At 44.6% G+C, this 23,607-nt stretch overlaps 1 protein-coding gene across 3 annotated transcripts in view; it reads left to right on the forward strand.

The window, feature by feature from the left end:
• Window positions 1-23,607, forward strand: part of GSE1 (Gse1 coiled-coil protein) — a 427,626-nt gene that overhangs the window by 58,156 nt on the left and 345,863 nt on the right. The gene's annotated exons all lie outside the window — the stretch shown is intronic.

Below are 23,607 nucleotides of genomic sequence, written 5' to 3' on the forward strand. Positions count from 1 at the left end.
ACATTTCTCTAGTTGCTTAGTCTTCCAGGTGTGCAGTTCTGCTCCACAGTGTGCAGATGTCCCGATCCTCATCTAGCAGCAGATTCTAAAGCATTATGGGTAAGGGGGGGTCTAATCCCTGCCAGTCAGTTCAGTGTGGAAGGTGGGAAGGTAATGGGAGTCAGGCTTCCAAATAAACCTGTGAGCAACCAGGAATGCCAGTAGATATATTTCTATACTGTCCTTAATCCAAGGATCACAGGGTGGTTTACCATATAAAAACAAGAAAATGCATGACATAGTAACAAAAACAATAATAGATCATAGATTGTTTAATTAGATAAAGGCCTGAGAAAAGAGGAATGTTTTTGCCTGGTGCCTAAAGATATGCAACAAAGGTGCCAGGCAACCCTCCCAAGGGAGAGCATTCCACAAGCAGGGAGCCACCACAGAAAAGGCCCATTCTCATGTTGCCACCCTCCTGACCTCTTGTGGAGGAGGCACACTAAGGACCTTGGATGATGATCACAGGGTCCAGGGCTGTGGGAAGAGACCATTCTTATTCTTACTGGCCTGCCCCTGTGCCTCTTTAACACCAGCCTAACATGTACAGATCCAACAAATGAAGATTTTCTGTTTTGTCTGCATGCCAGGAAAGGCTTCGCTTGCTAAATGTCTGCCATATCAGCTGCATGTTGTTGAAAATGTGGCAAATTATGCGGTAGGGTTTTGTGTGTGGGGTGAGCAATTTGCAGTCCTTTTAAAGCCAAAAAGTGAAACTTGCCTTCATACAGGAGTATGCAGAAGACCAGGGTTGACGTGCAAATGCACTGCTCATTGAATATGGGAGAGAGAAAAAGAAATTTTGATGCGCTCTTAGGTAGTAGTTGCTCAGTATGTTCCAGAGTGGCAAAGATCTGTCATTTCTATGCAATAGCAAGTTTCCTTGCTATACACACCATAGAAATTTCCTTTTCTGATTGGAGGTACAGTATTCCCTTCATGCATATTCTTATCTCTTGGCATTCAAAATCCTCATGAGTGTGTGGTCATCTCTGACTATGATGCAACCTCTCCCCATTGCATACAAGTAGACCAGCATGTGACAATGACTTCCTGCAGGAATAGCCTCTGTCATTTCTGTGGTTTTGCACATTGCAAGGGGGACAGGGAAGAGAACACATGGATAAATGACACCTCCTATTTGTGTATGTTTATGAAAAATTGCCATGGAGGAAGTCTTGTGTTGACTACCTGGTAAGATGTGTGAGAGTGACCCCCACATATCAGACTCTCCTATCTAGCTCCCAGGGCAGAGTCTGAAGGTATGTGATTCAGCAACCTTGATGAAGCTAATGAGATCTAGGTCCAAGCGGGAGACTGCTTGGGAACTTTATGTCTGTCACCCTGAGTGCCATCATGAGAGAAATGCAGGATATAAATGCAATGAAATATATTATCTCCTCATGGGAGAGATAGTTTGCACTAACATGTTAATCCTAAACTAAAGAAAGTGATAGCAGAATTTATGAGGGGGGGGGGGGCGGAGGAAACTTGATAATGGTTGAAGCTGATTTCAAGAGTGTTTCTGTAACCAGATTTCTGAAATATGGCATCAGCATTGCTTTAGCAACAATTGCAGTTGTTCAGCTTAAACCACTTGTAGAGTGTTGATTTCCAAGTCATGCAGGCAGATGATGAAGTGGCCTCAAAGCTATTTAGTGCTTGCTTGTGGACCCTTAAAGGAATGGACTATCAATGGTGACATATTTCTTGGCCTCAGAGCCAAGCTTTTGAGAGAGCCCAAATAAGCATGCTCCCTAAGATAGGAACTCCCATTCTGCCAGCAAATGGAAAAAACGGAAGCCCCGGGATCCTTGAAGGAGGTGTTTCCAAGCTGACTGGCTTCTTTCCCTCCCTGTGGGAATGTGTCTTTTTAATCTGAAAGTCAGCTGTGTAAGTGGAGGGGAGAGATTTTCATGCTCCTATGACTTAAGAAGCCTTCCAGAGGGCTGTTTGCTTTTCATCTGAGCTTCCATCCCCTTGGCTAGAGAGGACAGCTGCTGATAATAAACTCACGACAGGCCTTAACGAATGACATTGCAGGACTGTAATAAAATGTGATCTAATATTTGAGCTGCCTTCCTAACCCTGGGCTCACCATTTGAGTCAGCCCCACTGTACAGAGGCTGCTGTAGTACAGTGGTACCTTGGGTTACATACGCTTCTGGTTACATACGCTTCAGGTTACAGACTCCACTAACCCAGAAATAGTGCTTCAGGTTAAGAACTTTGCTTCAGGATGAGAACAGAAATCGTGCTCTGGCGGCACGGCGGCAGCAGGAGGCCCCATTAGCTAAAGTGGTGCTTCAGGTTAAGAACAGTTTCAGGTAAAGTACAGACCTCCGGAACAAATTAAGTACTTAAACCGAGGTACCACTGTACATTCAGTACTGGGAGGAGATAGGCTGTTTTGAGACATTTGTATTCAGATTCTTTTGTTTGTCTGAAAATCATTTTGCCTTGAGCCGGTGGGGCTAGCAGTCCTCTTTTGAACAAGCATTGGTGTTTAGCATGGTTGTTCAAATCAGCTCTGGGGAACTTTGCAGCTCCAGACTTAAGCAAAGCCTGTGGTTGCTTCAAATCAGTATATGTGAAGTTCAGTACAGTGGTACCTCGGGTCCAGCATCTTCTCACAGTGGCCAACCAGATGCCCATTGGAAACCCAAAAGCAGGACCCGAGTGTGCTGCAGCCCTCTCCACATTTGTGATTCTCAGCAAATGCCATTCAGAGGCATACTGACTAAAATAGTGGGGATAGGAACATAACCATTGAGACTAGTAGCCACTGATAACCTTCTGCTCCATATATTTGTCCAATCCTCTTTTAAAGCCATACACTACACCTTGGGGAAATCAAATCCCAGAGTTTAACCCTGAGTGAAGAAGTGCTTTCTTTTGTCTGTCCTAAATTTTCTAACATTCAGTTTCATTGGATGTCCATGAGTTCTAGTGTTATGAGGGAGGGAGACAACTTTCATCTAACCACTTTCTCCACACCAGGCATACCTTTGGTTCCCTAATCTCACTGTTCCTAAAACTTCTGTGTAAATCCCTCTGTTTCTCTCAGTGATTCATAATGTGTTTGTTGTTCCCTTTTATCTTCCCAAGTGAGCCCTCTGTCTCTTAGGTTCTCTGCCCCTTAGGCAGCGAAGGCTGCTGCCCCACCAACCTCAGCCTGTGCTCAGCCAGCCCCCACCTGCCTGCCTCTTACTTGCATCCAGTCCAGGGGGTGGCATTGGCTTACTCCTCTTTAGTCCCAATGCTGCCCTTGTAGAAGTTAGCAGGGAGGAGGTTGGGGACAAAACTGGAATTAGTTGCCTCTGGCTGTCCTGGGCTCTGGTTCGGCTAACTTTTGATCTCCCTTGCATTCTGCTTTACCAGTCCTTGTGATCACCAGTCATCTCTGCTTCTAGGACCTCCTCCCGGTCAGCCATCTAGGCCTGAGCCAGCCCCCATGCTGCTCCTCCTTCCCTAAGTACTGCATGGGGCTTTAATCCCAGTCAAACAGACAGCTATCTCTTCTATCCCAGAAGTTGGACTGTGAACCTTTTGTTGCTCTGTTCCCCAAGTAATTGGAATGTTCCATGCCAGCGCTCTGGCTCAAACAGTTGCTGTCAGATGCATCATTGCCGCAAACTCAATACAGTACAGATATCTGTGAAATGGGAATGTATCTGTACTCTGTATCTAGCTGGTGTGTTTTGTAAGTGTTCGAATGCTTAGTGGTGTTCAGGCAAAAAGAGCTTTTTATCTAAACTATTGATCTGTTTCTTGTTTTGCCATTGCTAGGGTTGCTTTGACTGAGCACCTTGCTGGATTTTATTTCAAAGACTGACCAGCTGGGGTTGGTTGTGGGTCAGGCTTCCCCAAAGGAGATGGTGTTTTGGAGAGACTACTGTGTCTTACTATTTCTGCTCCAAAGGACATAAAGTACTTCCTCATACAGTGCAATTAAAATATGAAAGTAAAGCTGCTATCCAACAGAGAAACTGACAAACTAGCCAGCAAAACAAAGAGCCAAGTGGAAAACCTGTGCCTTGCAACACCCTCCTCAGTGCTTAAAAGATTACATTGGGCAGGGTGAGGAAATCCATATATATCTTGTGGGGAAGTTTGCTTTGCAGCCTTGAAGCAATGGATGTGAAGATTCTAATCCTAATGGATGTGAAGATTCTAATTACACGTAATCTTAAGTATGCATTCAAATGTTCAATAAAAGTCAGAAGTTAAAACAAGTTGACCTCAAAAAATCCAACTATACATACAACATACACTTTCACACACACACACACACACACATGTGCACTCATGCACATATATGAAAATTACCTATTAAAATGCTTGTTAGCCTTACATTTCTGGGTAAACGAGCAGAGCCAGCATGGGAGCTGCTATGAGGCGAGACAGTCATCAGGGGGGTCTAATTTGGCCCTTAAGTCCATTTACCCTGAAACCCTGCCCATGTGCCAATCAGCTGACGCAACTTTGATGTGTGAGTGATGTCAGCTGATGGGCTAGGGTTGGTGGGGCTCAGTTCTCTGTTGGCTGCACCTGTCAGTTTCCCACAGGGAGCTGGCATGCAGAGCCAAAGCAGCAGGGTTTAACCCCCACTTATCAGCTGATGAATGTGTATGTGTGTGTGTGTGGGGGGTTAAACCCTGCTCAGTTTGGCTGCAAATGTCAGTTCCCTTGCTGATGAGCAGAGAGTTCAGTCTTGCTTGGTGCTGTTTCTCCAGTTTGTTCTCTGTAGAGAGTAATCATGACCCCTGCAAAGAGTTATCATGACATCAGATGACTAACAGGGGGGTGGCCACTTGTCAAAGTTGCTCTGTGGGGGTTGCAGGAGATAAAGCTCTGCTCCACTGGGTCAAAACGTTTTCCTATGCCTGCTTGAAGATAAATGAGTCCCATGTTGTATACAGCCCAGATAGGGAATGTGTGTGTCACCAGACATTGTCATACTACAACTGTAGTAATCCCCAACCGATGGCCATGCCAGCTGGTGTTGCTGGGAGTGGAGTCAACAAACACCTGTTGGTTCTCCACCCTAGAGGTAGGACTTCTTGGGGAGGGACCACAATATGCTGCATGCCAAAGCTACTAGAGTCAGTTGCCAGTAAAAAGGGCAGATAACAGGTGACTAGAGTGACCTTCCTCTGTGTGAGATCCTGGAGAGTCACTGTCAGTCAGAGCAGGTAACACTGGGTCAGTTGGGCAGAAAATCTGACCTGGGGAAAGGGAGCTTCCTATGTTCTGCTCACAGTAGTCGTCTTGCTTGCTGTAGGTGCTTTATACGAAGAGTTCTCTTCTATCTGGTGTGGCCTAGGAATGTACTTTGCTGTTCCTTTATGCTTGGCAAGCTTCTAGCATTTGCAAGCATTTCTCTTTCAATTTGCTGGGGCAGCTGCTGAAGGAGTCACAGGATCAGCACACACTGCCTGCCTTCAGGAGGCTGAGACAGAGAAACAAATGTGATTGATGTGTGCTGCATAGGAATCCTCTGGAAACAGCCCCTCTTATAACTGCAGCAAAATGCACAATGGGGTTATAGCTCAGTGGCAGAGCATCTGTTTTGCATGTAGATGGTGCCAGGTTAAATCCCTGATACCTCCAGGTAGGGCCGGGAATGTCACCAATCTGAAATCCTGGAGAGCTGCTGCCAATCTGTGTAGGTAATACTGAACAAGATGGGCCAATGGCCTGATTTGGTATAAGGCAGCTTCCTGTGTTACCATTAGTGTAGAGAAACTAAAAGTGAAGCTGCAGAAAGTCCTGGGCAAATCTGCGCTGCAGGCTTAAACTGATTGAATGCATTCCCCACTTTGGAAACCCCACTCCTGAATTTTAGGGACTCTATTATTGTGCAGGGGGCAAATTCTCAGTGTCTTCCCCTAATTACAGTTCCCATCTCAGATTCTTTGGGAGAAACTATGACAAACTGATTAAAACAATGTAGATATGCCCAATACATTGCCCTGCACTGTGTAAGAATATTTTACTTAAGTGAGTTTGGCAGCTCCTTTACATGGGGTAGGCACCTAATCCATACCCTGGGTAAGACAAAGAACTAAGGGTAGTATCAGCTAAGTTCTACTTAGAGTAGAACCACTGAAATGTATAAACCAAGTTAGTCATTCCTATTCATTTGACTGGGTCTCCTCTGAGTAAAACTAACATTGGATACAATGTTTACGTGTTTTTTGTTTTTACATTTGAGTCAGTGTTGCCTCATAAACTTAAATTTGAGTTACATGTGCTTGCCACCTGGCTTTGGGCAGGTAGCTGATTCTCAGCCTCAGTCTGCAAATGGGATTGGCTTGCCTAGTTTGAGAAACACTGGCTTGGTTATTATTATTATTATTATTACTACTCATATCCCGCCCATCTGGCTGGGTTTCCCAAGCCGCTCTGGGTGGCTTACAGAACATATAAAAACATAGTAACATGTCAAATGTTACAAACATCCTGATACAGGGCTGCTTTCAGATATCTTCCAAAAGTTGTGTAGTTCTTCATCTCCTTGACATCTGATGGGAGGGCATTGCACAGGGAGGGTGCCACTGCCGAGAAGGCCCTCTGCCTGGTTCCCTGTAACTTCACTTCTCATAGTGAGGGTACTGCCAGAAAACGCTTGCAGGGGAACCTCAGTGTCTGGGCTGATCAATGGAGACACTCCAGATGTACTGGACCAATACTGTTTAGAGCTTTAAAACTCAGCACCAACACTTTGAATTGTGCTCAGAAATGTACTGGGAGCCAGAGAAGGCCTTTAGGACCGGTGTTACATGGTCCCAGCAGCTGCTCCCAGTCACCAGCCTAGCTGCCTTATTCTGTATTAGTTGTAGTTTTTAAGTCACCTTCAAAGGTAGCCCCACGTAGAGCACATTGCTGTAGTCCAAGCGGAAGATAACAAGAGCATGTACCACCCCAGTGAAACAGTCTGCAGGCAGGTAGGGTCTCAGCTGGCATACCAGATGGAGCTGGTAGACAGCTGCCCTCGATGCAGAATTGACATGCACCTCCATGGACAGCTATGAGTTCAAAATTACTCCCAGGCTGCACACCTGGTCCTTCAGGGGTACACTTAACCCATTCAGGACCAGGGAGTCCCCCATACCTACCCACGCCCTGTCCCCCCAAAACAGTACTTCTGTCTTGTCAGGATTCAACCTCAATCCATTAGCCGCCATCAAACCGCCTCCAGACACTCACACAGGACATTCACTGCCTTCGCTGTTTCTGATTTAAACAAGAGGTAGAACTGGGTATTATCTTCATACTGGTGAGCACTCAGCTCAAACCCTCAGATAATCTCTCCCAGCAGGTTCATACAGATGTTGAAAAGCATGGGGGAGAGGACAGAACCCTGAGGCACCCCACAAGTGAGAGCCCAGGGGTCTGAACATTCATGCCCCAACAACATGGCCTAGGAGGAAGTAGCGGAACCACTGCGTAACAGTGCCCCCAGCTCTCAACTCCCCTAGACGGTCCATAATGATACCATAGTCAGTGGTATCAAAAGCTGCTGAGAGATCCAGCAGAACTAGGAAACAGCTTTCACCTCTGTCCCTAGCCTGCCAGAGATCATTGACCAGCACGACCAGGGCAGTTTCAGTCCCATGATGAGGCCTGAATCCCAATTGGAAGGGATCCAAATGGTCCATATCCTCCAGGCGTGTCTGGAGCTGTTCAGTGACCACATGCTCAATCACCTTGCCCAAGAATGGAAGATTTGAGACTGGGTGATAGTTGGCCATAGTGGCCAGGTCCAAAGATGATTTTTTTAAAAAGAGGTTTAATAACTGCTTCTTTAAGTGGGTCTAGGAAGACTCCCTCACAGAGGGGAGCATTCATCAGCCTGTGGAGCCCATCACCCAGCCCATCTCACTTTTATGAGCCAGAATGGGCAAAGATCACGGAGACAGGTGGTTGGTTTCACTTGTCCAAGCAGCTTGTTCACATCCTCAGAGGTAACAGATTGGAACTAATCCCATGCAACTTGACTGGACAGGACTCTAGCACTCTCCTGCCCCGGTCCTGCTCTTACGGTGGAGTCTACCTCTTTCTAAATCTGAATCATTGCAGGAGATCCTGGTATCCTCACCAGGCCCCAATTGTGAAGGTGGTTCTGTTAAATTACGAACTACCTGAAAGATTCTCCTGCTACTGTTTTCTGCAGATGCAATAGAGGTGGCAAAGAAGGTCCTCTTCGCCATCGCTATCGCCACTTGGTAGGTTTGATGTTGAGCTCTAACCCATGTTTGGTCCGATTCAGAATGAGTTTTCTGTCACCAGAAAACCATGGCTTGTTTGATGGTCTGAATCCTGTATAGCAGCTTAACTATAGTTTGTTTACTGCCAACAAACTGTGTTCTGAAACCATGATTCTAGATTCAGGTAGGTAGCCTTGTTGGTCTGACTTGAAATAAAAAAATAAAAAATTGTCCAGTAGCACCTTATAGACCAACTAAGTTTGTTCTGGTATAAGCTTTTGTGTATCTGAAGAAGTGTGCATGCACACAAAAGCTTATACCAGAACAAACTTAGTTGTTCTATATTAAGGTGCTACTGGACAATTTTTATTTATTTATTTATTCTGAAATCATGGTTTGTTGTTGGATTGTGAACTTTGGTTTGTTTTAACTTTAACATCACATTAAGTGTGAATCCAGCTTGATTCCTTAATGATAGCTAATTAAGCCACAAAAGGAAATTGCAAGATCAGCTGGAAAACAAACCAAGCTTTCAAAATATTTCTTTAACATTGCCAACATTTTTCCAGCCTTTTGTCAAATTTCCTCTGACAGTCAGGAATCCAGCAGGCAAACTGATCATTTCATCTGCATGCTGGGGAAAGAAAACGTGCTGCTGAATTTCCATCCTTATTTTAATTGTGTTAAAGGAACGTCAGAAAAGGAAGCAACGTTCTAATTTCCTTCTCCTTGGGCCGATGGGCTTTATCAGTTTCCCTCTTATTTAATTAAAGAATTTTTATCCCACTCTTCATTCCTCAAAGCCTACCAGAGCAGTTTGCAGATTACTAAAAATAAAACAGTTCCAGATGTGAAGTTTACAATATAAAAAGAACACAACACAGAAGGAAAATGAATTGGGAGGGAGGAAAAATAGACCAACTCAGGTACCAGTTCTTTTTTACAAATTCTTATAATACCCAGCTGGGGTGGTGAAGGTCAAGAAAAGGAGGAGCCAAAACCTACTGATCTCTTAGATCTCTCAGCCATCCTCTGTTATAGCCTGGTGAAATGGCTGCTGCCATATTACAGTTGATGGAGGTAGATCCTGGCTTTGCAACAGAGCTGGTGACGGCTCTCTATTCCCTCCCTGTTCTGCTGCAGTTTGATGACAGTGCTGTCTCTTCCGTTTGGGGCTCCTATATTTGGGCACACAGAACCATCCTCCTGCATCCAGGTGCAGCTATTTTTTCCTGCAGTCACTTTTGAGTCATCATCAAGGATTGTGTAGAGCAAAACAGCACACTTAAGTTTTTATATATACTCTGTTACAAAGGGATTCCTCTATCACATGGGAAACAGGGCATGTAAGTGCTGGGCTAAATAAATCATAATTTAATGTACCTTAAGAGGTTCTGCTTCAAGTTGTACTTTCTTTAGAGTGCTGCCTTTGGAAGTTTTGTGATCCTTTTAAAATTTAAAGCTTGATGAGAATAAATGTTTAAAATGCTGGTGGCTTCAAATGCCAGAATTGGGGCTGTACATTAAATTAGACAGATATTAAATAATCTTCATCGTATTGAGGGGAACACCATACATTGTTGGAGTCCATAGAAAACATCAGTGCCTAAGGTCCCTGGGCCATCTTCAAGTAGGATTGGGAAAAATTCCAGACAGCTGCTGCCAAGCAGTGTAGGCAATACTGAGCTAGAATGTTTTGACTCTGTAAGGCTGCTTTGTATATTCCTATGACATAGGTCATGATTTGTTTGGTCATCTGTGGGGCAACTCATGGTTAAATCATGGTTTGTTCTTGGCTTCAGCTTAGCGTTATGTTCAAATAATGATCTTGAATTCAAGACTGTTACACCCCACCCCAATCTCCATGAGTGGTGTGAGATTCCAGGGGTTGCTGGTGCACTTAGCATAGTCTGTGTTTCCTTTGGGGACAATGAGACAGCAGAGTCTGTGGTGTCTTTATGCTATATGGTTTATTTACACATATTTGCAACCGGTGTCCAGATGGAGAGAGTGCATCCCAAGAGGGTCCTGTTCCCATTATTGCTGCAGCCTCAGATTCCAAGGGACTGCGTACATCATGTCTGACCTCCAGCTTGCAAAATAGAAACTCTTCCCTTTTTGCTTACCTCATTGCTCACAGCAATTCTGGAAACTTTCCCCTCCCAATTCTGGGATTGTCTTTTGCTAATTACCCAGAGCTCAAGGCGGAGGAGTCTCTCAACTCTGTGTCCAGCAGAGAGTCTTCTGCCTTGCTGATGGCTTTCTTGATGGGTTAATGGCTCAGTGTTTGTTTCATAATGGCCCATCCCCAGGCGATTCCTTAGTCAGGAAAACAAGTCCATCCTGTATTTTTGTACTGCTAAACTCATTGATTAAACTCCAACACATACTAAAGCTAGGAATTATGAGGTTTCTTAAATTCTAACTCCTTTACTGAATCCAGAGCTTTTAGGGGAACCTTGCCCCGCTCAAACTTGTAACAGTACTATAGTACAGGCATGTAAAAAGCCACCTTTTTACTGGCTTGTAGCAAGTTTTAATCAACATAGGAAATCAAGAAGCTTAATTTGGGCTATGAAAAAAGAGTTTGTTGCAAGTCTGTTGTAGAATGGAGTGAGTTGCTTTTGTGTGCTGTAATAGACCCAGTGGTGAAAGTCACTCCCTGGTCCTCTTCATTCAGGAATTTTCTGAATCTCCTGATGCCCCTGAAGCAGTTAAGATGTTTGGGTTCCTTTTCCTGCTGCCTTTTCACTTGCTGTTTTTCTTAAACTGGGCTTTCCTTTCTTGCTCTGGCTAATGTCATGAGTTCATGGAGGGCTTATATGCAGAACATACATATTTCTACCAGGAAAGGGAACAGGTGCTGCTGGAGTCTTTTACCCACACATGAAGTATTGCAGAGTACATCTGTCATCGTATGAATGTCAGCAGGAGACACTCACATCTGTTTCCCTGTAGCATTTGTTATCAAGAAGGAAGGGATTGTGGGGAGGAAGGGAGGGTGGGGAGAGAAATAAGAGCTCAGCATGTCACTTAAGCAAAGCAGTGGCACTTTGCCACCAGAGTGTTTGTTCAGGACTTCAGGTGGCCTTCTGTCCCCAATGTTTTCCACTTATCGAATGCAGGCATAATTTCTTGGCCCTTGGGGTGCGTATGTGAAATGTGGGTGGGTGGGAAATGGGTTGTCATGTGTCACAGCACTGTAATTTCTCCACCCTCCTCTTCTCTTTGGCATGCTGTAGTGCTGCCGAACAGCAGTTCCTGCTTGTTTTGGCAATGAGGAGAGCATCTGCTTCAAGAAAGGCACATGGAAAAACTTCCACTTTGGCTCTGTCGGCTGACTCACAGTTCTGAACTTGCAACTCTCCCAAGTACCTTTCATGCAAGGAAGTGTGTGAAAGATGAAGGGCATGGGGGATAGTGGGAAACATCATAGAAGGGCCAAGCAGAGGCAAGGTGCTGTGTAACAATAGAGTTGGGAAACCAGTGAAGCCCCTGCCAGTTTTTCCAGCCCCCAACTTATATCCAGAAACCCCAGGACAGTTTCTATATAAAACTGTTTTTTCTTTGTGTTTACTAGCTGGATTGTTAGAGATGCTAGTTTTTATTTAGGAGACAGCCGGGGCTCTTTTGGAGTGCATTTTCGGCTAATTGGGCAAGTCTATTCTCCTCTTTTGGCTGATGTTCTTTTGATGGTTCTTGTCTCTTGTAATCATGTAAAAAGGCCTTTTGGTTCCACACAAACCAGACAGTGCCTCTAAAAAGGTTGCTCCCAAGTCCTCTTTCTGTCTGGAAGAGGGCAAAAGACTGGATAATGCTGTATTGACTGATTCACGAAGACCAATAAGTCTCCCACTTCTTTTGCAAGTTTGCCCCTTTTTAATTTTTTTTGTCTGTGCTTTGTTAACACTTAAAAATTCCAAGCACACCTCAAGGGTTCGGGTTGGGAGTAAAAGTAGGGCAATTGCTTGATAGAAATTTTCTTTTCTTTTAAAAGGCCAGTATGCCTCAACAAATCCTGAGTCAAAGCCTGCTTTTTGTAAAGATTAATCTCCTTTCCTAGTACAATGGGCCATCCTTAGCACAAAAGTTCCTTTTACATAATTTTCCCAGCAAAGAAATGGGGTTGCCCATTTAGACAGGGTGCTCCCCAGCAACCTCTGTGTCAGGGGAAATGATAAGTAAAAGAGAGAACACATCCGTAGTGGAAACATATTTCAGGCAAATCCATGCCAGCATCATGTTTTTGCAAGGCTGAATTCATATTTTAGATTCCCAGGCAGTGCCATCAAATTTTTAGGGGGGCAGGAGCCTCTGTTTGGGGAGAGGAGTGGAACAGTTAGCAAGGAAGGAGATTCCATCTCCATTATCATTCCTAGGCCTAGGGCGCCTCTCCAGATGTCTTTTTTACTGGGTATACATGACGATTTGTACTCATGATAGTATTGGGGTGGTTATATGCAATCCTGCTTTCAACATGGTTAGCACCTGCAACATAACAGCTTCATTTCCAATCAGTGCATGTCCCTTTGCTTCCTGCTGAAGTCCTGTAACAAACGTTCCAGTTTATGTTGTCCTGCTTTTGTTGCACTATAGTGCAAGAGTATCCCTTCAAATGGTCATAATGCAGTATATGACTGTTTAAGTTATAGAGTACCTTGCTTGAGATAAAGTCCCAGTTGCCAGACCCAGAAAATATCTGTAATCCCAACCTACAACAGCAGACTACATTCAAAAGGTTTTTTTTCTTTTTATGTTTTTATTTACCTTTCCTTCTCTCTATGCAGCTTCCTTCTTTCTCTTTCTCTCTTTCCCCCCTCCTCCAAAGATGCTGCTGGTGTGATCCACCATAGATAAGGTCAGAGGCATCAGTATTTGGAACCTAGAATGCGTCATCGTCATCCTTTGCATTCGCTGCAGTTAATTCACAAGATCAGGTAGTTGTAAAGTTGACGGTGTGCCTGGGGGAGAGGCAGGCAAAGTGAAGATGTGTGCATCTGTTCTTTTCCAGGCCTGATGCCGAGGGACAAGGTGAGTGACAGTCCATGTGAACCTCCATAGCAGAGACCTGGTGTGGCATTTAAAGGGATCTCTGCTCTCAGATGTGATTGATGGCAGTTTGCAGGCTTGAGCGGCTGCAGGAGCAAATATGTCGATGTGGAACAGCTGGGAAAGGGCAGCCATGAAGGTCATGAAGCGCCTAGGAAGCCATTGGGGTGGGGGGAGAGCATCTGGGGATAACAGTGGCAGGTTTGCTGCAGCTGGGTGTTCTTTATGTTCCTGCAGAGCAGCCGGGGCTTTGCTGTTCTTTAGCTGGTGCCTGGAGCGGTGGGTGTCAGGCTTGGCTGGGTTTGTGGCCTTTTAAAAGACAGAGGAATCCTGGACTGGTGGACATCTGTGTGCAGCACACCATTGTATGGGCAGCATGTAATAAGAATTGAGTGGCAATGTGATAGCATTAAAAGCTTGTTCTTGCCCAGACAGTGTACACAAAAAAGCATTCTGTATGGAATTGCATTCAGTGTAATTGGTTTTCAGCAGCCTTGGCTAACCTGGTTCCTTCCAAATGTTTTGGACTACAACTCCCATCAGTCCCACCCAGCACGTGCCAGCAAGAGCTCATGGGCGTTGTCCAAAGCATCTATAAGGAGCCAGGTTAGCAAAGTTTGGTTTAGAGGATGAGCTTGACATTTTGCTCATGCTCAGTGCCTGGCTCATTAACATCTTGGGGGTTGAGAAGTAATTCTGCACTCAGTTGGCTATTGTGGATGATTTGAGAGCTTCTTTACCCACACAAATTATGTTTCTTATCACCTGTTCTAATTGGGAGCTGGTTTCTTTGCAAATACAGTTTTCTGCAGTGCACTTAATTTTCTGCTGGTGCCATATTGTGATCTGGGTTGCATGGGTTGATCTTTTGGATGGCCCTAGGAAGTAGCTGAGCTCAGGTGAACTTTGGCTCTTTTCTGTGGTTTTGTGTCCTGCCAGTCACGTTCCATAAGAACATAAGTAGAGCCCTGGTGGATCAGGCCTATGGCCCATCTAGTCTAGCATTTAGTTCTCACAGTGCCAACCAGATCCCTATGGGAAACCCGCAACCAGGATCTGAGCACAAGAACACTTCCCCTCCTGCGGTTTCCAGCAGCTGATATTCAGAAGCACTACAGCCTCCAACTGTGGAGGCAGAACATAGCCTCCATCGTGTCTAGTAGCCATTGAGATCCTTTACCATCTGCACTGATCATGGAGCCCAAGAAAGTAAAATCTCTCACTGCCTCCATTTCTTCCCCATCTATTTGCCAGGAGGTGATGGGCCCAGTGGCCATGATCTTCGTTTTTTTGATGTTGAGCTTCAGACCATATTTTGCGCTCTCCTCTTTCACCCTCATTAAAAGAACCTTTTAATGAGGGTGAAAGAGGAGAGCGCAAAATATGGTCTGAAGCTCAACATCAAAAAAACGAAGATCATGGCCACTGGGCCCATCACCTCCTGGCAAATAGATGGGGAAGAAATGGAGGCAGTGAGAGATTTTACTTTCTTGGGCTCCATGATCAGTGCAGATGGTGACAGCAGTCACGAAATTAAAAGACGCCTGCTCCTTGGGAGAAAGGCGATGGCAAACCTAGACAACATCTTAAAAAGCAGAGACATCACCTTGCCTACAAAGGTCCGTATAGTAAAAGCCATGGTTTTCCCAGTAGTGATGTATGGAAGTGAGAGCTGGACCATAAAGAAGGCTGATCGCCGAAGAATTGATGCTTTTGAATTATGGTGCTGGAGGAGACTCTTGAGAGTCCCATGGACTGCAAGAAGATCAAACCTCTCCATTCTGAAGGAAATCAGCCCTGAGCGCTCACTGGAAGGACAGATCGTGAAGCTGAGGCTCCAATACTTTGGCCACCTCATGAGAAGAGAAGACTCCCTGGAAAAGACCCTGATGTTGGGAAAGATGGAGGGCACAAGGAGAAGGGGACGACAGAGAATGAGATGGTTGGATGGTGTTCTTGAAGCTACCAGCATGAGTTTGATCAAACTGCGGGAGGCAGTGGAAGACAGGAGTGCCTGGTGTGCTCTGGTCCATGGGGTCACGAAGAGTCGGACACGACTAAACGACTAAACAACAACAACAACAACCTCCATGAATTTCTCAAAATTTTGTATCACTTTGGATCAGTGTTTCAAGGTCAGCAAAGATTCTGAAATGGCTTCTTATTAGCTTCTTTCCCATGCAGAATTTTTATAAATTAGAATGAACACTTTAGAATAATGGTGCAATATTCCATTCACCATATTAGCATATATACCACTTCACTGCTTTTTTGATAAATGGTAGAGCCATTTAGTCTGAACTTGCCTTCCTTCCATTTCTTTCCTGAATTTTTATGGAGAATCTGGGCAACATCATTGCCAGCCTCTTGCATTCTAGTTGTTTCTGTGTTGTCCTCTCTTGTTTTGTCAGAACTGATTTGAGGTGATTGTTTTTCACTTAACATGTAATTATAGTGTCAGTCTGGCAGTACGGACTGGCAAAGAAACACTGAGGTTTTTATTACTATTGTTTCTATAGTTAGAAGTTTCACCCTTGTAGATTCTGGTTTTCGTGATGAAGTGCCCCTAAAGTAGTGAGGTCCTGTTTCCTGTGTGTGTGCTAATTGCTTGTTTCCTCTCAGGTTATTTCCTTTTGATTTTTTAATTGTGAAATATTGCTCCTTTGCAGGTATATACTTACCTGCACACCTCTCTTTGTTGATGTGAACACCGTGGCTAATGATGTTTATATTCACAGCTTCCCTACCACACCACTGTGGAGTAAGGCAATTGAGGGAGTATAACTGAAGGAGTTCAACAAATGTTCATGTTTTTTGACATGATTTTGATGAGCCCTCCATGCCAACCCTTTATGAGAGTAGGCAGACAGGGTGATGTTTTTTACCGTAGGACCTGGAGTTTTTTCTATATTCCTGATATTCTTCCAAGACCCAAGTCGTTGAGCCAGAGCTTCCACAGCTGCTGTCTGCCATGAACCATCATTGGCAGAATTGGCAGCAGCAGAGACCATCTTGTTTGTCTCTAGAGTTGTAGGAGCAGGAAAGGACAGTGAAGAAAGAGCTGTGTGTGGAGGGTGGCCTTTCCCCCATCCTCTGGATCCCCTGGGAAACTCAACAAACCTGCTGTACCTGGAACTGGGTGTGGAGAGTGCAGCTGAATGGAAGACAGCTGTGAGCAGCACGAGGAGGTACTTTGAGCAAGTACCACCTTAAGCCTGCCATAAAAAACAAGTCTAAAGAGAAAGACTAGGGTGATGTCTGCTGTTTCCAGGAACTCTTCTCATTATCAGACTTTTGTGGGTGTGCTGAGAGTTTGTTTCGACTCATAAGTAAGGCTGATAGGTGGGGTGTGTCAGAAGGACAATGAATTCATATTGATAGATATATATTAGTAACTTTGTATTAATGTATTGTTTTTATATGTAGCTGTGTATTTTTGCAATATTTTGTTTGCTTTGTCTGTTGTTGCTTCAGTTTTCTGTACACCGCTTAAAGATACTTCTAATATATTAAGTGGTATAGAAATTAAATCATCTCCCTGTAGGGAATAGCATTTGGCTAATTAAGGAGCAATTCAGTCATTAAAGCCACACCTTGCTGAATAGGATGTAATCAGAAGAGAGAAGCTGCTTATCAAAGTTACAGGGGATCTTTGCTGAATGGGAATTAATGTCTCAATAGACATTGTAGAAGGACCTTGTCTATGGGACAGGCCATGTCAGATAATACAGAGCTATATTAAATGCCATGTGGCGCCACAATTTCAATTCTGCTTGTAGCTAATTGTAGAAAAGCAATACCTCAGCAGCACTAAAGGACCCTAGCACGAAAGCAACCTGACCCAAAGCTGAGATCAAATAGATGAGATTGTCTTCCTGTCAAGAAAAGTGATAGGTTTGACAAGAAGGTGATAAAGTGTGAAGTTAGGAGAATCCAAATGTTCTTTGATTTTAGCATAGATTGAAAAATATGATCCAAATTAGGGGTGACCATCCTAAGGGCCATATTCCATTTGGGGTAATCTGTTGGGGGGTCCTGCAAGCTCATAGTAGGTGGGGCCAAAGTCAAAAGTGGGTGAGACAAGAACAAAGGTGGGTGAGCCCCACTTTTCTCTCTTTTTGTCACCTCTTTCCTCCCTGATCCCCCCTGCCACCACCCACATGAAGTTGGGTCAAAGGTGTCATTTGACACTAGAGCTTCAAGTTGCCCATTTCAGATCCAAGTGAATGCATGTGATGACTCACCAGGATTTATGGTCATAGTAATGGTGTCAACGGGATAGGAACTAGAGGATTTCTAGAGCTGAAGTTCCAGTGTCACAGATACCCTTGATGCAGCAGCCCTCCTCTTGCAGCAAGTAGTGCATTGATTTTAAAAAAGAGTCCCTAAAGGTGTTGAAGCTTGGGATGCAGCTTCTGCCTCTCTGTAGATATTTTGTGGGAAACCAAAGTAATTAAAGAAAGGGAGAATACAAGGGAAAGCTAAAGGTATGTGTGGGGAGACCCAAGCCTGTCTGTGTGGCTGGATCTCTGCTTGTTGGCAGGCAAGCTAATTGCTGAATTTCACAGCCCAGTAAAGCCCATCTGCTCTGTTCTCTGGCATTGCACGCATGCCCATCAAGCACATTAGGCCACCCAGCCTTGCAGATGGATCTGGGGAAGCTGAGCAGCCCAGGCAGAACCCCCTCACCTGCCCTCTCATGCTGTGGTGGATTCCAATGACGAAAAAGAGTTCTGCTTCTCCAGCTCTTGGGCGAAATCTCCAGGATGCATGAAGCACCCCCAGTTACATAGCAGGGTTGCTGTAAGGTTAGAACTGTACAGTAGTTAGTACTCTACAAAATGATATTGAAATAAAAAAGGTTTGGGTGTGGAATATGATAATAACAGCAAGAATAATTTCATCAGTTCTCTGTGCCACCAAAGAATCCTGGCAACAGTAATTTACCCCTTGTAGAACTACAGTTCCGTGCAACCTTAAACTAAATGTGCTTTAAATGGATAGTGTGTATGCAAATACAAAATTAGGAGTATTGCAGCTCAATGGAAGATCAAACTGTTTTGTGTACAAAAAGTCCAAGATCCTCAAATGAGCACAAGAAATGGCAGGGCTGGGAAAATACCCTGCTTCTTAGGGATGCAGTACACAGATGGACCGATGGGCTCACTTCATAGGAAGCTTAGGCATTTTGATGGGATTGTGATGGTAATTCAGAGAACCCATAGAGTCAGGCTATATCTGATTTCAAACCTCCTATCCACCCTTCCCTTAACTGAACAGAATTCTCTTTGCTCAAGTTATGTTGAGAACCGGCAGCCCCTGCAAGAACACAGAGCATGCAACAAAACAAAGTGAGGCACACTTATTTACATGATAACAATCCTTTCCTATCTTGCACCAGGGGATGAATCTAAAATTACCGTATTTTTTGCACCATAACACTCACTTTCTTCCTCCTAAAAAGTAAGGGGAAATGTCTCTGCGTGTTATGGAGGGAATGCCTACGGGTGGCATGCCTACGGATTTTCCTCCTCTAAAAACTATGTGCGTGTTATGGTCGGGTGCGTGTTATAGAGCGAAAAATACGGTAAATGCATTAAAATGCTTGCCAAGATCAGGACTTTTTGACCCAGTTTGCTTATTGCTAATGAGTAGTAGTGATTGCATCTCCTGTCTCTTTCCAAAGGTTTGTTTCTCTTGCCATTTTCTCTTGCATCCCCTGTACTTCCCCACCCCTAGCCTTGTCTGTACATATGCAAATATAATCCAGAGATTGCAAGTAAGAGATGTCACTTTTGAATGCCCCCCCTTTAAAAAGAGCTCCCTGCACAGGTGGGTTCTTCCTTAGGGCTCTCCACACTTCCGTTTGTGCCTGTGCCTAGCGAACATGGGTCTGAGCAGTTTTCCACTTGTCCCATGCGTTCGAGTGGTTTTGCCTTTGCTGTGCCACTTTCCCCCAGAAAAACATCTCTTTAGCACTAAATCAGAACAAATGGCAATATGCAGAATCCCCAACTTCTGTTTGTTCCCATTAAGCCCTAAATGGTCTATTTTCTTGGGAGAAAGTGGTGGGGTAAGCACAAGTGTGGAGAAACCCTTAGTTTACCTTCTCTTGTGCTAGTTTTCAGCTTGCAGAGAGGTGGCTTAAAAAAAATAAATGTAGGTGAGCTGTCAAAATGTGACGTATACTCCATATGTACCAGCAGTCTGAAGTGGTGTAGTCCCTTTGAGCACCTCATTTTGCTGCGTGTGTAAATTAGGTTGCAGGGACCCACCTTTTGCTTACACCAGTGGTTTTCAACCAGTGTGCCATGGCACCTGGGGTTCCTTGAATGATAGTCAGGGGTGCCGTGGGCAACACTGGCCCCTCTCCCACTTTTCTTCCCTCCCTCCTTGAGTGCCCTCTCATGTCTCTGCCTCCCTAAGGCTTGCATAGCTGTTTGTTGCAGCAGCCCTGGCTCCAAGCTCCCCAGGTGAATGTTGCCTCTGGAGCTGCCCAGGGGGTGCTTCCCAGGCCCCTGTGGGGCAGTGTGAGGAGGCACCTCTCTTTGGGGCGGGGGGGGGCAGCTCAGACCAGGGGCGGCAACTGTGGCTGCCTAGAGGACTCCCAAGGAGAGGGGAGAGGAGAGGAGGCTGAGGGAACACTCCACCAGGGAGGGTGTTTGGAAAAGAGTGAGAGGCTGCCAGCTCTGCAGGCAAAGGGTGACATAAATGGGCTCCTGAGCCCCACAGAGGTGCCACAGAAAGAATGTAGTTGGTCATTCGAGCCGTGGACTCAGAATGGTTGAAAACTTCTGGCTTATGCTATTCTTGTTATGCTGATGGTGATGTATTATTAGTATCATAGTAATAAAGAAATACAAACAGTATCAAAGTGCTGTGTCCAACTACATTTTACCCATAGTAGACCCGTTGAAATTAATGAACCTGAGTTAGCCATGGTTATTAAGTTCAGTGCATCTTCTCTGAGTAGGACTGGCATTGGATATGACTCGATGTTTTGGACAAGTAGAATTAATGCATTCCTGCTCTAAGATATCCATTTGTGAATGTGTGGCCAAATCCCACGACTGGAATCTTTGTGTGCAAATGGGGATTCTTATCCCAGGATAGCTGCCCCCTCCCACCTTCCCGGTGGCAATGTACACCGTCTCTGAATCTATCACCAATCTAGGACTCTCAGCCTTTCTCAGCTCTCAGGACGAGGTTACCCCTGTGTGGACTCTTAAGAGCTTGGGACATGAACAGCTGATGCAGGAGCAAGGAGACAGATTCCCCATTCATATGGAGCTGAACGGAGAAATTGACCTTCCCCAGTGATGTCATTGTCAAGTTGAGCCGCGCATGGCAGCCGCTACAGTGTGGGACAGGGCCTCTTTGTCGGCCTGACACTTTTTGGCTCAAGAAAAACACTGTTATGAATTCAGTGGGCTGGGGTTTCCTTCTTCAACAGCTGGAAACGGGAGATGTTCCAAAGGCTGCTGGGGCAGCTAAGAGGATTTGGATTGGGTTGAGGTCTGCAGTTGATGGGACCTGGCAGAGGCTGGTCACGAGTGTGTGTGTGTGTGTGTGTGTGTGTGTGTGTATTATCTCTGGGGTATTATTTCTGTGTTCTGGTGGTAGCAGACAGAATACACACATCATGTAGCAGTGGGTGCAGAATTCAGCTTCCTGTGAATCTTACAAGTTTCTAGACCTCAGGCTTGTGAGTGTTTGAGGAACTCCTCCTGAAATCTCAAGTACCAGAGAGGTGACGGGGAGTAAGTTGATGGCAGGCACGTACTTAGTTTTCTGCCCCCCTGCGTAGCTCTGTGCTTTTATTTTTCTCCCCTTCTCCAACTAGAAACAATAAAAAGGATTGAAATATCATACAAAATAAGAGAGGATTTGCGAATTTACTTGACTGGAACAACATATACAGGTTACAGAACTTTTTATTTTCACAAGATTTCAGTAATTTTTAGTGTGGGTTACTAAGAGCCTTGGTAATGTTGATGGCTGGCTATAGTGTATGCTCAACATAAAAAAAAATATCAGCACCCAAAAGAACTACATTACACAAACAGAATCACAGTTGCATTCCCCGCCCCAATTTGTATATTTTGTTCATACGTTCTTATGCTCATCTTCACGAGGGAGAAGGAGCTGGGCAGAGCGTTGCAGATTTTTCGTTTGCTTGTTGGTAATCCTTTTATTTACCAGCCCCTGCTTTTACCTTCTATTACCCACACCCTTTCAAGGCTATGCTTTGCAGTCTTAACTTTTGGTTAATGACTACATTTATAATCCTTGACTGTACTGAACTTTATTATGTTCATATTATCTTTATTGCATTTGGTGCTATTGTTTGCTGTTTTAATGCAGACCAATTCAGAATTAAATCTGAATAAGGAAATATAAAAGTGAAATGATTTTGAGTAACATAGGTGAGGCCTGGTTTTGAGTAAAGGCTTGAGTTGATTGTATAATTTGTATCAGCCCCTTCTGCAATATGATGTTGCGATTGATTGAGTTATTGTTCTCTTTAATTACATCTATAGATGGTGTGTAAGTGTAAGCAAAATAACATGAGACCTTTGATTCTCAGACTGCGGAAGCTGTGGCATTATCTGGTGAAATCTAAGAAGCAAGGAGGGCAGAACAGAACTTCTATGGATGAGGGGCTTCAGTGCACCATGCATCTGCTAGATCCTTCCCTAAAGCCCTACAGAAGCAAATTAAATTTTGTGAAATAAACAAATCCATATAGATTTCATTGATTTCCATAATTCAGACTACAGACCCCCAATTTTTGATGAAGAATCTGGAATTTATTTTAGTGCATACCCACCCACCCACAATATGCCACTGCACATCCGAAAGAGCTCACTTTTAGCATCCTTCACCAATCTTAGTGACTTTCAGTACCATCGACTATGGTATGCTTCTGGAGTGGCGGTCCAAGTTAGGGGTGGGTAGCATTTCTTTGCAGTGGTTGCAGTCCTGCTTGGATGGTGATTTCCAGAGGGTGATGCTTGGGGTGTGTGCTCTTTGGCTCCATGGAGCCTTCAATGTGGGGCTCCTCAGGGTTCAGTTTTATCCCCCTTTTTAACATCTACATGAAACCACTGAGTGGAGTCATCTGGAGTTTTGGAGTACGTTGTCAGCAATATACTGATGACACACAGCTCTACTGTATCTCCTTTACATCTGCAGGTGTGGCAGTGGATGTGGTGAACTGTTGTCTTGCTTCAGTAATGGACTGAATGAGAGCAAAAAAAACTGAAGCACTGTTAGCGGGCAATTCCCTAGATCGGATGATTGGGAGGTGGCCTGCTCTTGATGAGGTTACATTCCCTGTTAAGGAATGAGTATGCAGCTTAGGGATACTGCTGGATCTTTTGCTGTCACTTGAGGCTCAGGTGGCCCTGGTAGCACACAGGGCCTTTCATCAGCTCAGGCTAGTGACATAGTTGCACCCTTTTCTAGACAGGGATAGCCTAACTTCTGTTGTCTGTGGTCTGGTAATCTCTAGGTTAGCACATTATATTTGGAAAAATTCAGCAGCCAGGTTGCTCATTGGGGCAAGATGGTTTGAGCATATAATGCCAATCCTGGTCTAATTGCGCTGGCAGCCAATTAGTTTCTGGGCCAAATTCAAAGTGCTGGTCTTGACCTATAAAGCCTTAAATGACTCAGGACCGCAATACTTAAAGGATCGCCACTCTCCATATGAACTTACCCAGACCCTGCAATCATCATCTGAGACCTTTCTTCATGTGCCGCCTCTGTGAGAGGTCCAGAGGCAGCAACATGAGAATGGACCTTTTCTGCTGTGATTCTCCACTTGTGGAATGCTTTCCTCAGGAAGGCTTGGCTAGTGCCTTTGTTACATATCTTTTTAGGCACCAGGCAAAAGCATTCCTCTTCTCCTAGGCCTTTGATTAATTAAACAATCTATGGCCTTTTAAACTGTGTGTGTGGGGGGGAGTATTGTTTTTGCTTGTTGTGGTAGGTAAGTTGTGTTTTTATATTATGAACCACCCTGTGATCTTCAGATGAAGAGTGGTATAGAAATTGAATTAAAAATAACAACCTGGTGCCCTCTGGATGTTTTGGACTACAACTCCCATCACCCCCAGCCAGCATGTGAAGGCTGGTGAAGGCTCTTCCTGGGAAGGTATCAATGTCTTATCTAGTGCTTGGCATTAGATGCAAGTTGTTTGCTGCTTAGAGAGGCTTACAGCCAGGTAAATTTGTGCATGGCTGCAGATTCACAGATGCTTGTACTGATCTACCATATCAGGGCTGCACTTGTTTCCAT

This window comes from Podarcis vaucheri (assembly GCF_965113315.1).
Source record: "Podarcis vaucheri genome assembly, chromosome: 7".
NCBI classification, from domain to species: domain Eukaryota; kingdom Metazoa; phylum Chordata; class Lepidosauria; order Squamata; family Lacertidae; genus Podarcis; species Podarcis vaucheri.